Source organism: Sphaerodactylus townsendi, linkage group LG06 (genome assembly GCF_021028975.2).
Source record: "Sphaerodactylus townsendi isolate TG3544 linkage group LG06, MPM_Stown_v2.3, whole genome shotgun sequence".
Classification (NCBI taxonomy): domain Eukaryota; kingdom Metazoa; phylum Chordata; class Lepidosauria; order Squamata; family Sphaerodactylidae; genus Sphaerodactylus; species Sphaerodactylus townsendi.
In genome coordinates this window covers 75969811-75981975 of record NC_059430.1, presented here as the reverse complement: position 1 = coordinate 75981975, position 12165 = coordinate 75969811, and positions in this window count along the sequence as shown.

Here is a 12165-nt window from a genome sequence, read left to right as displayed (position 1 = left end):
TTGTCAAAAGACCTTTCGACCTTCCTGGATGCCCGGGCAGGTTTGGACTGTTTACCTGCCAGCCCAGTAGGGCCAGCGGGCCGGACAAAATCAAAAATGTCCACAAAATAACCGTTCAGAGCGCGATCACGAAGCTTCTTAGATATATGGAAGCCAGGTGGATCAGGGAGCAAGCTGAAGCTGACCACGCTCGGGGGGGGGGCGGGGGGGCCTCCACTGCCGCTCGGAGGGACAGGTCTCTCCTCCTAGCAATGTTTGGGGGGGAGTGGAGGAATGGCCTCACAGGCTGCCCAGTATGCACCGTCTGAATGCACCAACTCATCCTCAGATGAATACTCACTAGTGGACGACTGGTCCTCCGGTCTGCAATGGCCGCAGCAACGCGACGACTTTCTGGACCTCTTTGTCTTTGGGTGCACCACCTGCGGCTGCACTGAAGCACCCTCGTCCTCTGAAGAAGTGGAGGCCTGGTCCTCAGCATAAGTGTCCTGTGGGGGAACAAGAGAAGACTCCCCCTGCCAGGGGACGTCCTGCCCAGCCCCAGGAAGTGTAGGGGCGTTGGGGAGCCCCAGCGGACCCCCCAGGGCGACCAGCGAGGGTTCTGGCCATACCCTGAACGAGCAAGTTACTCATTTCAGCCCATGAGGAGTTGCCTAAAGCCATGGCTGGGGCGGGGCTGCCATGATCCCCCGGGCCAGCAAAGCTGGCAGCAATGGCCCGGCTGGAAACAGCGGCAGCCTGGTGCCGGCCCCATATGCCAGAGTGGAACCACCCACTTCCCTCGACCCCCAGCTGCCAGGACCGATTTGGGCAAGTACGCTGGGCCCTCTGGGTTTGCACCTGTGGGGGCGACACTGACGCAAGCTTTCTCTCCGGACAGGAGGGAGCCATCCCTGCATCTTCCGTGCAGAGGGCTGGGAGAGGCCGAAGGCTTGGCACCCTTGGACCTGCCACCCTTGGGCTTGTTGTCGCCTCTTTGAGGCGCTGAGGGGCCGGCCGAAGGAGGAGAACCCTCCCCGGGCACGCGGCAGAGCTTTGGGAGAACGCCGCGGCGCTATCAGGCACCGGGCTGTGATGGCCACAGGGAATGCAACGGCAGGCGGCGGGATGAATGAAGAGTCCAAACCGCTCTGCCCCTCGCCCCCATTCTCCGGAGGACCGGCAGCCTGCATTATGAAAAGAATGCGGTGCTTTTTGGAGCCGCCGCTGCGCGTGCGTATGAGGCCGCTGCCGGAAAAGGCAATAGAAAGGCAGAACGATGTGGCTGGGATCCCCCGAGGGAACGGATGGAACGCTAGCGAGGCTAGCCGAGGCAAGGGAAGCACGCGATGGGAAGAGGGGGAGGGAAGAAAGAGTAAAGAGAGGAAGCCACTCACGGACAGACCCAAGAGCTGCCGACGATCTCGGCAGCGAGCGAAAGAGGGCCTGCACGTGGCCCGTCCCCAGTTTAAATGGGGAAGGGGCGGTCTGGGCGGCTGACGCCAGGGCTCTGCAGCCTGACGTCACCCCCAGCCAATCAGCAAGCGAGGCCGTGCTGGCCTCATCACTGGGCAACGGGCCCGCCCCCACCCAGCAGGAAGAGGCAGAGGAGCTTAATGGCCGCCCCCTTTCCCTGGCTGCAAATGGCGGCCGCGGTAAGTCGCGGGCCGCCTCCTTATGCTGCATTTCCACCCAATTCAGGATCCCCAAAGTGGCGAACATTTCCTTCATAAAAATCCTAGGTTGTGGGTTAAGGAGTGTCTCTTTTTCCTTCTGCCTTCTTTTTCCATCTGTGCTATATGAAGCAGACATTAGAAAATTATCATACATTGCTAGGTTATCTTGCTTCCAAAAAGAACCAACCTAGGAAGCACAACTTCTGGAACTTCTTGCCACTTGGACAAGTGGGGAGCATGCAATTGTTTATTGCAAATATCTTGCACTTGTTTCTCATCCATATGAGCAACACTCTGGTTTTCTGAACTTGAGCTAACTGTTACTTAGCTAACTGTAGGTAACTTAGCCAACACCTGTAAATTCAAAGCATGCCTCCTTTTGATAGCATCCTTCTCAATAAATTCTTTTCAGTAAGAAGGGGAGGAAAGCAGTGGGAGGAGGATCAACAAATGTGCCTTAAAGTTCTGCATTCCCTTCCAACAGAATGATAATTCTGTCTGGTAATTCATTTCTCTGCTGTGCTTCTCTGAGAAAGAAATAAACATTATTTCTTTATCTCTGTTCATTATGTTCTTTCTCCTCCTCTCCTTCAGGCCTAGCTATTTATGTAAGCCACTTGCTGTGTCTTGTCTGAAACTCCTGCACATGAAAGATGGGATTATTTCTTAATCACAAGTATTTGTTTTCAGCACATTAAAAACCTAGACCTACTTGAAGGCTCTTTTTTTACTACTGTGCAGAAAGCAAGAACCTCTGGAACATCTCCTTTCCTCAAATTCTCATTTCTCTTCACCAGGCTTGCTACTTAGCCACTAGCAGGGAGCAATCCCCTCATTTCTCCAGACCTTGATAATTTAAGGGCAGGGATTGGGAAGAGCTGAGAGCTCAGCAGAGTGTAATGCCATAAAGTTCACCCTCCAAAGCAGCCATTCTCTAAAAGAGGAATCCTGAAGTGTTGGAATGCTCAACGAGGGCAAGGGCGAGGCAGAATAGGAACTGGAAAAGTATCTTGCTCATATCATATGCATAGTAGGGATGATTTAACACCCACCAGTTTGGCTCACAGCCTGTTTGCTAGTTGCACACAAGAGGGCGCATTTCAGGGGGCTATTTGTCAGCCCATTCATGGCTGTTCTACTGGTTGCTTCCTTCTGTTGCTTAACTGCGATACCTGGTGATTTGGCTTTTAGCGCATGCACTTTTTCCCACAGTCCATCTGAGTTCTGCTCCCACACATCCTTGATGTGCTGCTTCTCCATTCATCAGTAAGTTGTTTAAACAGGCAAATAAATTAGTCACAGATCATAAAATCTGTCATAAACAAATACTGTTCAAATGCTTTAAAAAAATCCTAGCATTCAGTGTTTCTCTAAGCAACCTTTAATGCTGCTGATCAGTTTGGATAAGCAGCATTTTTGCTCAAGAAATTTGCGAAACCCTGGTGCAAACTGTTTGATGGGCGTTTGAATAATTTGGCATGAAACCAAACAGACCCAGTGGATGGTTCACATCTTCACAGCTAAATGTAATAAGTTTAACTGTTGAATAAGTTGGTTGTAAAATTCATAGCACCTCTCGGCAAACTGCTTGAGCCTACTTGCTATCTGTTGCCCTGCAGAACATTGTTTCTGTACCAGCCTCCTGATTCTTTGAGTTCTTTCTGCTCAGGCTTCTGACATGGGAGGCGCTGAGGTGGACCCCATTCACAGAAGTGTGACAACCACCTACATGAGTGATGGCTGCAATGGCCAGTGTGCATCCAACAGCTTTGCTGTTTGGTGACAACTGTCTTATTCTAGTCTGGCTAATGCACTGTTGCAAGTTGTTAAGCATAGTTGTTTGGTCAGGCCAGTTATCTATCATGGGGATACAATGAAGGACAGCTCTCCTATGGTTCGGTGGTCTGTCAGTGCAGTCTTCAAAGGTAATGGAGCCTTGCTAGATCAAGAGAACAGGAACCTCTATTGATCCAACTGGCATTCAGAACTTATTCTGTTCAATAAATGCTGGGATTGTTTCACAGCTGTTTGTCTGCTTTAATGAGATTTAATAGATAAGGATCTATGCCTGCCACCTGCCTGCTTATTACCAATCTCAGCTATATTTAGCCTGAGGCTCAACTGCCTACCATGATGCGACAATTCTCCAGGATTGACACAATCATATTCTAGCTTGGGGGAGGGGCAGTCTTCTCCAGGTTCATCCCTCTGATCACTGCTACACAACACAAAGGGGTAATCAAGAGCAATCACTAGGAGAAATGGCAGAAGGGGCTGATAATGAAGCTGATAAATGTGGCAAAGGGATGGTCATACAGGAAGGTTCTAAGCAAAATTATTGGTACCTTGGGCTGCCAATCAGCATGTGTAGCTTGACTACCTCCAGTGACTGGACCTGATGGTTCTGATGGTTCAAAATTTCAGCTGCGTGAAATCTGGGAAGATGCTAAGCTACACTGTTGGTGTCTGGGGCAGTCAATAAAAATTAGCAGCTATCCCAAATGATTGGGTCTGTTGGTGCAAAATTTCATCTGTGCACAGGACTACTTCCAGGCTTCTGCTAATTGACCTTTTGCAGGATCTGAACCAGAAATGTTATGCCAGAAACCTTCTAAGCAGATAACTTTTTTTCTCTGTGTTCTTGATAAAACAATTGATTAGATTTGCTAATTTATCCAAAAACTAATGTTGCCCATTTGACCATGTTAGAGAGCTTTTATTGAACACCTTGTTTAGGATGTGCAAAATGTATGGCTTCACCACACGTCCTGGGCAGGGTGCAGAATGCAGAATGTTGTTCAGTGGCTTCTGATTTCCCCCATAAACTAGGACAGACAGTAGTCTCGGCTTGAATGGAAAAAAATATTCCATTGGCCAAAGAAAATGTTATGCCCTTTCACATTTTTTTATCAAAATGTATTACAGAAGAGGAAGCATAGGATAACTACATGTACATGTCCCTCACATGTATTTTCTGAAAATATAAAGGATCTAGTGTTGTGTTTTTGTTTTGTACAGTCCAGCACTTTGTTGATGGTATTAAAATGTTAAGCAATAATATTCAAAACAGCACAGTAAGAAGGGGTGATGGGTCAAGTGACAGCAGAGGTATAGTACCTGAAATGATTGAGGGAAAGGGTTTGCTGGAAAGATGTGGCTTTTTGTTTTTTGCTGTTATATCCAAGGCAACAAATCATTGAACCATTCAGCCATTGAGATAAGAATAACAGGGTGTGTCTGTTTCCATGGAAACAAGTGTTTCCTGCCAAGTTGCTGCTTGCCATATTCCATAACAGAAAGACCTTGAGGAGAGTGTATAATACACCCTAGAAAGATAACAAACAAGATGACCAAATGGACTCCAAAATTTTAGAATATATCTAACAGGATGTCACTTGCACACAGTTAATTCAGTGTAGTAGAAGTGGGCATGGGTAAGGTTAATTGGACAAAAGGATTTGGTGAAAGGGACTTTCCGTGTAATAAGCAGTTGAGATTCCTACTATCAGCTGACAAACATCTGTAAATGGGAAATGAAGCAGTATAAAGATCAGTAAGAATTTTGATAAAGTCTATTTTAGGATGAAGTTTACAGGATGTGAAAGAAAATGTTAGAAGGCAAAAGGAGGAGTGTGTGGAAATAATGCAGAAAAGATGTAATCTGCTGTAATGAGAGGGGAAACATTGGGAACATATCTGCAAGTAAATAAATCTGGATGGTACTTGTTTCCCTTCCTGTTTATAAACTTGGGTGTGACCAGAGGTGTCAGTCTCTTGGCAATAACCCCAAGGCTTTCCTACATGCTCATTTTGCTAAATTCATCTTTCTAAGTTCCTGTTTCTTCAGGGGTTTTTTCACAGTTTTGCAAGTGTTTTGTTCCCTCTGGTAGTCAATTTGACATTAGATTTTAAATCCAGTATTCTGCAGATTTAAATGGCAGATTTTTATGCCAGATTTAAAGCTATCTGAAGTCAAATTGACCACTAGAGGGAGCAAAACACATGTGGAACTGAACATCCCCACCTTCCCAGGGGAACAGGAACTTTGAATTGAGGAAAATGAGAATGCAGAATAGCCATAATGTGTTTGGGTCATCCGTAGCCTGGTGAAACTCAGGTCAATGGGTCCTGGACTTTTGTTTGTTTTGTTCATTTAAACTGTGATTTTGTAGTCCATTTTGGGGCCACATTGAAGACAAAATGGAGGTAAAAATAAACTTTAAATACATAATTAAAATGTTTACAAGACAAAGAGCTACTCAAGTGGTTTGCCATAAAATCACTCCGAGTTCCTCCATCCTAAAGTAAGACACCATCCATTATGAATAAGAACTCTCACACCGAGGAAGTGGAGATTAAGTCGCAGTATCAGCCAATTGTTGCAGTTGGTTGGATATGAAGTTCTCCATTCCTTATTCCAAGTGCCACTACTTTAGATCACTGGCAGCTGTGTGTGTGTGTCTGTAGTCACCACGGCCTTCCTTAGAATACACTCCTTGAGACGCCACTGGGTCTGTTAAATCTTACTGTATCATTTTAACAGTGGGAAAATAGTGACTACTATCAGAGAGGTCTGACTTAAGCCACTCCTAAACCTCTCCACATGGATGTGGTCTCGGGTGATCATCTGGTTTCAGATCTTTCTATTAAGGTTAAATTAAAGCATGTGGTAAACTTCACAGATTCAGGCATTTTTGAACCCAATGCTAGATTAGACCCAACCAATTTTCAGTGGAATGTCTACAGATTTTCCTATGTTTCTCTCCATACCAATTCCTTTCAACTCACTTGGACCTACATGACTGCAATGCAACAGGCAAAGGAATGAAATCACATCTTTAAAAGTCCATCTATTTTACTCATTTAAAATACTAATAAAAGCACTGGGACACTGGTTTTGAATAGCAAAACCAAGTGGGGTTCAAAGCTTAAATTTCCTCCTTCATTCCGTGATCCGGTCTGTGACTGTAAAGCAATTTACCTTTTACAGTCATATCTGTTTGTGCCCTTCCAGTGCAATCCTCAGCAGAGTTACACTCTTAATCAAAGTGAATGGGTCTACAAGAGTATAAGTCTGCTTAGGGCTGCATTGTAAGTTGGTGTGTACGCACACTTCTAAATGTGACAATTGAAACCTCCAATGCACTTTTTTTATTCCTCCATTCACTGTTCAAAAATGCAAATTGCACAGTCATCCTGAAGAACACAGGTTAAATAAAGTAAACCTGTAGGGCTTTCATGATGCAGTCTATTGTTATAGATGCTGGTCTCATTTTTTGGCTATAACCATGAGATAAATAATTCTAAATTCTCACATTCAAATCAGTGCTGTGAAAATTGGCAGAGCTTGCTTTCTGCTGTGCCCTCCCCACACTAGCCCCACCAAGCCCTGTTGTGCTAAGTACTTTGAGAACTTCAACAGAGCCCTTCGGGGATGGGGCGGTATAAAAGTTCCAAAAATAAATAAAATAAATAAATTCAAAATTCAAAACCACGCCTAAATGCTCAAATATGCATAATAGCATTCCTAATTGACAGGTAACATTTACTGATGACTTTGCAAGAGCAGTGAGTAAAATGACCACACACAGCTTGATTATTAATTTTTGTATGCTCTGTTGCAACAAAGTAGCACAGCTGGGTTAAAGAGACACCCACACTACTGTATGCAGTCATATAGGATCTATGCAGTGATGGCAAACCTTTTTGAGACCGAGTGCCCATTGCAACCCAATTGCAACCCAAATTGCAACCCAAAACCCGCTTATTTATCGCAAAGTGCCAACACGGCAATTTAGCCTGAATACTGAAGTTTTAGTTTAGAAAAAATGGTTGGCTCCAAGACGTGCATTACTCGGGAGTAAGCTTGGTGGTAGTCGGTGGCTTGCCTTTGAAGCAACCGTGCAACTCTTCCAACAGGTGAATCACGAACCTAGGAGGGTTTACTCAGAAGCAAGCCCCATAGCCAGCAACCGAGCTTAATCCAAGGTCACGCTTTCGTTCTTCGCATGAAAATCAGTGGGTTTAACAGCGCTTAACAGGGTTACCTACACTGCTTCCCCAAAACTAGGTCTTAGGTTTAATGCTAATAATTGAGCCCAGCGGCCCGGGCCAGCCTAGATGTGTGTGTGTGTGGGGGGGGGGCATTCTGTTTGCACGTGCCCACAGAGAGGGCTCTGAGTGCCACCTCTGGCATCAGTGCCATAGGTTCGCCACCACTGATCTATGGCCTATGTCTGGGGTACAAGGCCTTTTGCAATTATTTTTTTTTTTTGCAATTAAGTCACCTCTGACTTATGGTGACCCTGGTGGGGTTTTCAAGGCAGTAAATGTTCAGAAGTGGTTTGCCATTGCCCGCCTCCATGTCACATGTTTGATATTCCTTGGAGGTCTCCCTTCACAATACTTGCCAGAGTCAACCCTGTTTAACTTCTGAAATCTGAAGAGATCAGGGTAACCTGGGCTAGCCATGTCAGGGCTGCAATGTCATATGTAAAAAAACCAGAATTCATTCTTGCTTGGTACAATGCAGCATGAATTTATGTGTCTTTACACAAATACATAGGCCTTGGGCTGTGGGAAAGGCTAGGTCCACTACAAGGACTGTCAGCTGAGGTGATTGGGAGATCTCTACTGGTATCACAATTCTTAGGCATACAGTGCCTAGGGCTGCCAACCTCCAGGTTGGACCTGGAGATTTCCTGGACTTACAATTGATCACCAGATTGCAGAGATCAGTTCACCTGGAGAAAATGGCTGCTTTGAAGAGAGGAATGTGTGGCATCATATTCTGCTGAGGTCCCTTCCCTTCCCAGACTCCATCAACAAAACCCAGCTCAGTGTTGGCAGCTCTAAGGGTCAGGCTCATGTATACAAGAAGACACATCAGCATTCCTCCTTGTGCCATTTTACAATCATGTAATTGTGACTACATAAACACCATATGGCACCATTCCTAGCAGAGTGTAGATGTTTTACCACTAATATGTTTGTCAATATGACAGCAGCAAGCCCACCCCATGAGGCTAGTCTCAAGGTTTGGCATGATGGACACCTGACCACCCTAACTGGTAGCAATCCCCAGCATTACTGGTGTGTCTTTAGCAAACATGCCACCAGAAATATTTCTGTGGGTTGAAGAAGGAGTGGTTGTGCTTGGCAGCTCCTGAATGTGCAACTCAGAAAGGCTGGAGAAGGAGTGCAATTTGCCACAGATAGCAGAAAGGCTATGCCAAATAACAGGATTATGTTTCTTTGTGATGGATTTGTGGGAGGGGGATGAAGGCTATATGACAGCAGGCCTGAGTCCCACCCTTTAGGTTAGTAGTACCCTGAGGTATCATTTGTATGATGAAGAGTTAACCCTCAGACCAGGCCTGGAGCCTTGCTGATTTCACAGAACTGGGCCAGGAAGCCTTTGAGTAGTCTCATTATCCATAGACCATAAGGCCAGGAGGATGGGAAGTAGCCTACCTCCCTCAAGCATCACAAAGTCTTGGCAAAGAGGAACCTAAGCTATATGCATGTGAAGGCTCAAGTTTCACAGCTGGGATAACCTCACCTGTAAATTCAGGAATGTGCAAACTTGAGGAGGCCTGACTCTTCCGCATCCAATCAATTGCCCACACTGCAACTGTGTTTGGTTTGGTATGGGGTTTGAATAAATTTGATCCATGTAAATAAATAATTGAAATAATTATTTCCTTACTGAGATGTTGGCTGTTCTTATTTTGCAACTGTAGGCAATAGGGCAGTGGTGATATTAACAAAGAGTTATTTACTGTATGTCTCCACCCTTCCCAGAGGTCTCCTTTCTCTTCCATTTAGTAAGATACTTTCCTTTGGAAGCACAACTAAGAAAGTGAAGTGGGAATGGATGTGTTGTTGTCTTTGCAAGAGAACAAAGAAGGACATCTCTTAATGACAAGAAATAATGGACTTCTCTTTGATTGCCTGTTGATTTTAATTGCTTGGAAAATCTTTTCTCCACCAAACCCTTGTAAGTTTTTACAAACTTCTGTTTTATGTTTGTCAGTGTGTGAAAGAGAAATATTTTAAATGTTGATTTTAATTATTTTTCTCTTGCTGAGATTTGTCTGTATTTCTGTGCTGTTTGTATGTTTTTAAAATTTAATTATCAATCTGCTATCTTGCTTTAATATTTTTTTTCTCTGCTTCAGAAATTAGCTGTCTGCTTGAAGGGTGGAATATAAATATTTACAACAGTGCTACCACCAAATTTCACCACAAGAGAAATATACAAAATTGGTGAATGATGTGTATAAAAAAACCTAAGTAGGATTTTCAAGGAACATTACAGCATTTCAGTAAGTTTAGTAAGATTTCCCAGGAGATTTATGCTCAGCTCTAATTATATTTACATTTTATTGTATTCATTCTATCTGCTTGTATATCCTGCTCAATATTGTGGAGTTCAAGATATTTTAGAGGTATTTCATCAAAATGACTGTTTGTCCAAAGGGGTGGGGGGGTGTGGGGCACCAAGTAGCTTTTAAAGAATATGAATACTTGGGGGAACAGATTTCTATGCAGTGAATTCTTCTTAACAGCACAGTTAACTTAATATTCATTATGTTGTATGATGTACGAGGGCATAATTTTTGTTGGGGAGAATGTATTGATTGCCTACTTATGTGATCTTTGAAAACCTTTCATAATTTACCAGCATCTGAAGGAGATGCATAGGTTTTTTTGTTTTGTTTTTTGTATTGGGCAAGACTAATATCTAAAATGCAGGGAATAATCATGATGGATTTGCTCTGACAGATTAGGTGTTCTATAAAATTTTCTATCTCTGAGAAAATCAGCTCCAGCAGGGATGGCTTATGGGATACTAAGATGTCAAGCAATGTGAATGTTTTTGATGCAGATGTTTAATTTAGAAACAATGGCCATGTCCTCTGTTTCCATTTAAATATCCCAGAGGATGCAATACAAAGACACAAGTTGAGGATGTTAATATATATTTGGGTGACTTATGGTTTGTTCTCTATCTATACAATCCTTTGTTTTGGGGGAGTGCGGGGAGGAAAGGACCAATAGCAGCCATACAAATAAGGAATAGCATGCGCAGCACCCGTTCTGGATTCTTATCATCTGCCTGTCGGAAGTCATTAATCACTAAATCTTTAACAAAATCAGGACATCCATTCCTGCCAACAGATTAAATGTAAACATCTAATTTTTCCCCTGCCATGCTAAACCGCCTCTGAAGGCTCCTAGAACAGAAGGCCCCTCTACCCAATTTAATTTGTTGCACAAAATTTAAGCAATGCATTTCACCCATGTTCATAAAAAAAAGGATGATTGAAGAGAGCTGGAGGCCTGACAGCTTTACTAGACTGTTTTTACTAATATACAAAATAAAAGAGAATCTCATTTGTTTGTGTGAACAATTTCTGTTCCACCTCTCTATTAAGCCTGCTTAAGATGACTTACCAAGTGAAACCAGAGAAGAACATACAACACTGTAAAAATTGTATCAAGCAGTTAAAAACTTAACGTTAAAGACAAATAGCATCTTAAAACGAGTTCCATAAAATACTGGTCTGTCTAGAAGCAGTTTTTAAAAAATGAATTTAAAAGATCAACCTCTTAATTAAAAGCCTGGCTAAAAGGAAAGGTTTTACTCTGGGGCCTCAAGTATAATAAGGTAGACGCAGAATTGCCAGCCTCCAGATCTGGAAAGCTCCCAGAATTAAAACTGATCTCTGGCCACAGATGCCAATTTTGCTGAAACTGGGCTTTTGGAATGAGATTGGGAGGGACTTACTGGCAGAGGGGAAGCTTTAACCACCATCTCATCCTAGTCAAGTGGTGTAAATCACATCACTACATCACCAGCAACACAGAGGATGCTCTGGTATTTGGACTCATCTACATAGCCTGGAGACCAGCTGCATTTCTGGGAGAACTCCAGGTTCCACCTTGATGTTGTAACCCTACTGGTAGAATACTGGGTGCTGTCAGCCATCATCCTGGTTCCAGAACTATAACAATTAGTGTTACCAAGTCTCTCCTGGCAACCGGTGGGGCATAAGATACTTCCCAGCTGCAAGTGGAGGCCTAGGCTGGCATTGCAGTGGCACTGTAAATCACTTACTCGAGAAAATCACTTACTGCAGCTTGTACCCCCCATCTCTCACACTCCACTGATTGGGAAAAGGTGGCCTGGCCCTACCTTGGTTCCAGCTGCAGCATTGGCTTTAATAGCTTTGGTCTGTCTTTCTGCTTTTCACATCCATCTCTGAAGCTAGGCTGTCTTTTCCACAAATGACCCTGCCCCAGTGCTTTACAGAACAGAAAAGCTCTGGTAGTGTTATCTTTGCTGATTGCAAGGAATGGTGAAAGCATCAAAAATGGGATGTTATGTTGTTTGTTTTACATTGTTATGTTTTCATTGTGATTTGAAAGGTGCATTGAGCCACAAGTCAAGGCAGGTAGAATGTAAACAAATATTCTCAACAAATTGGCTGCCTATTAATTTTTA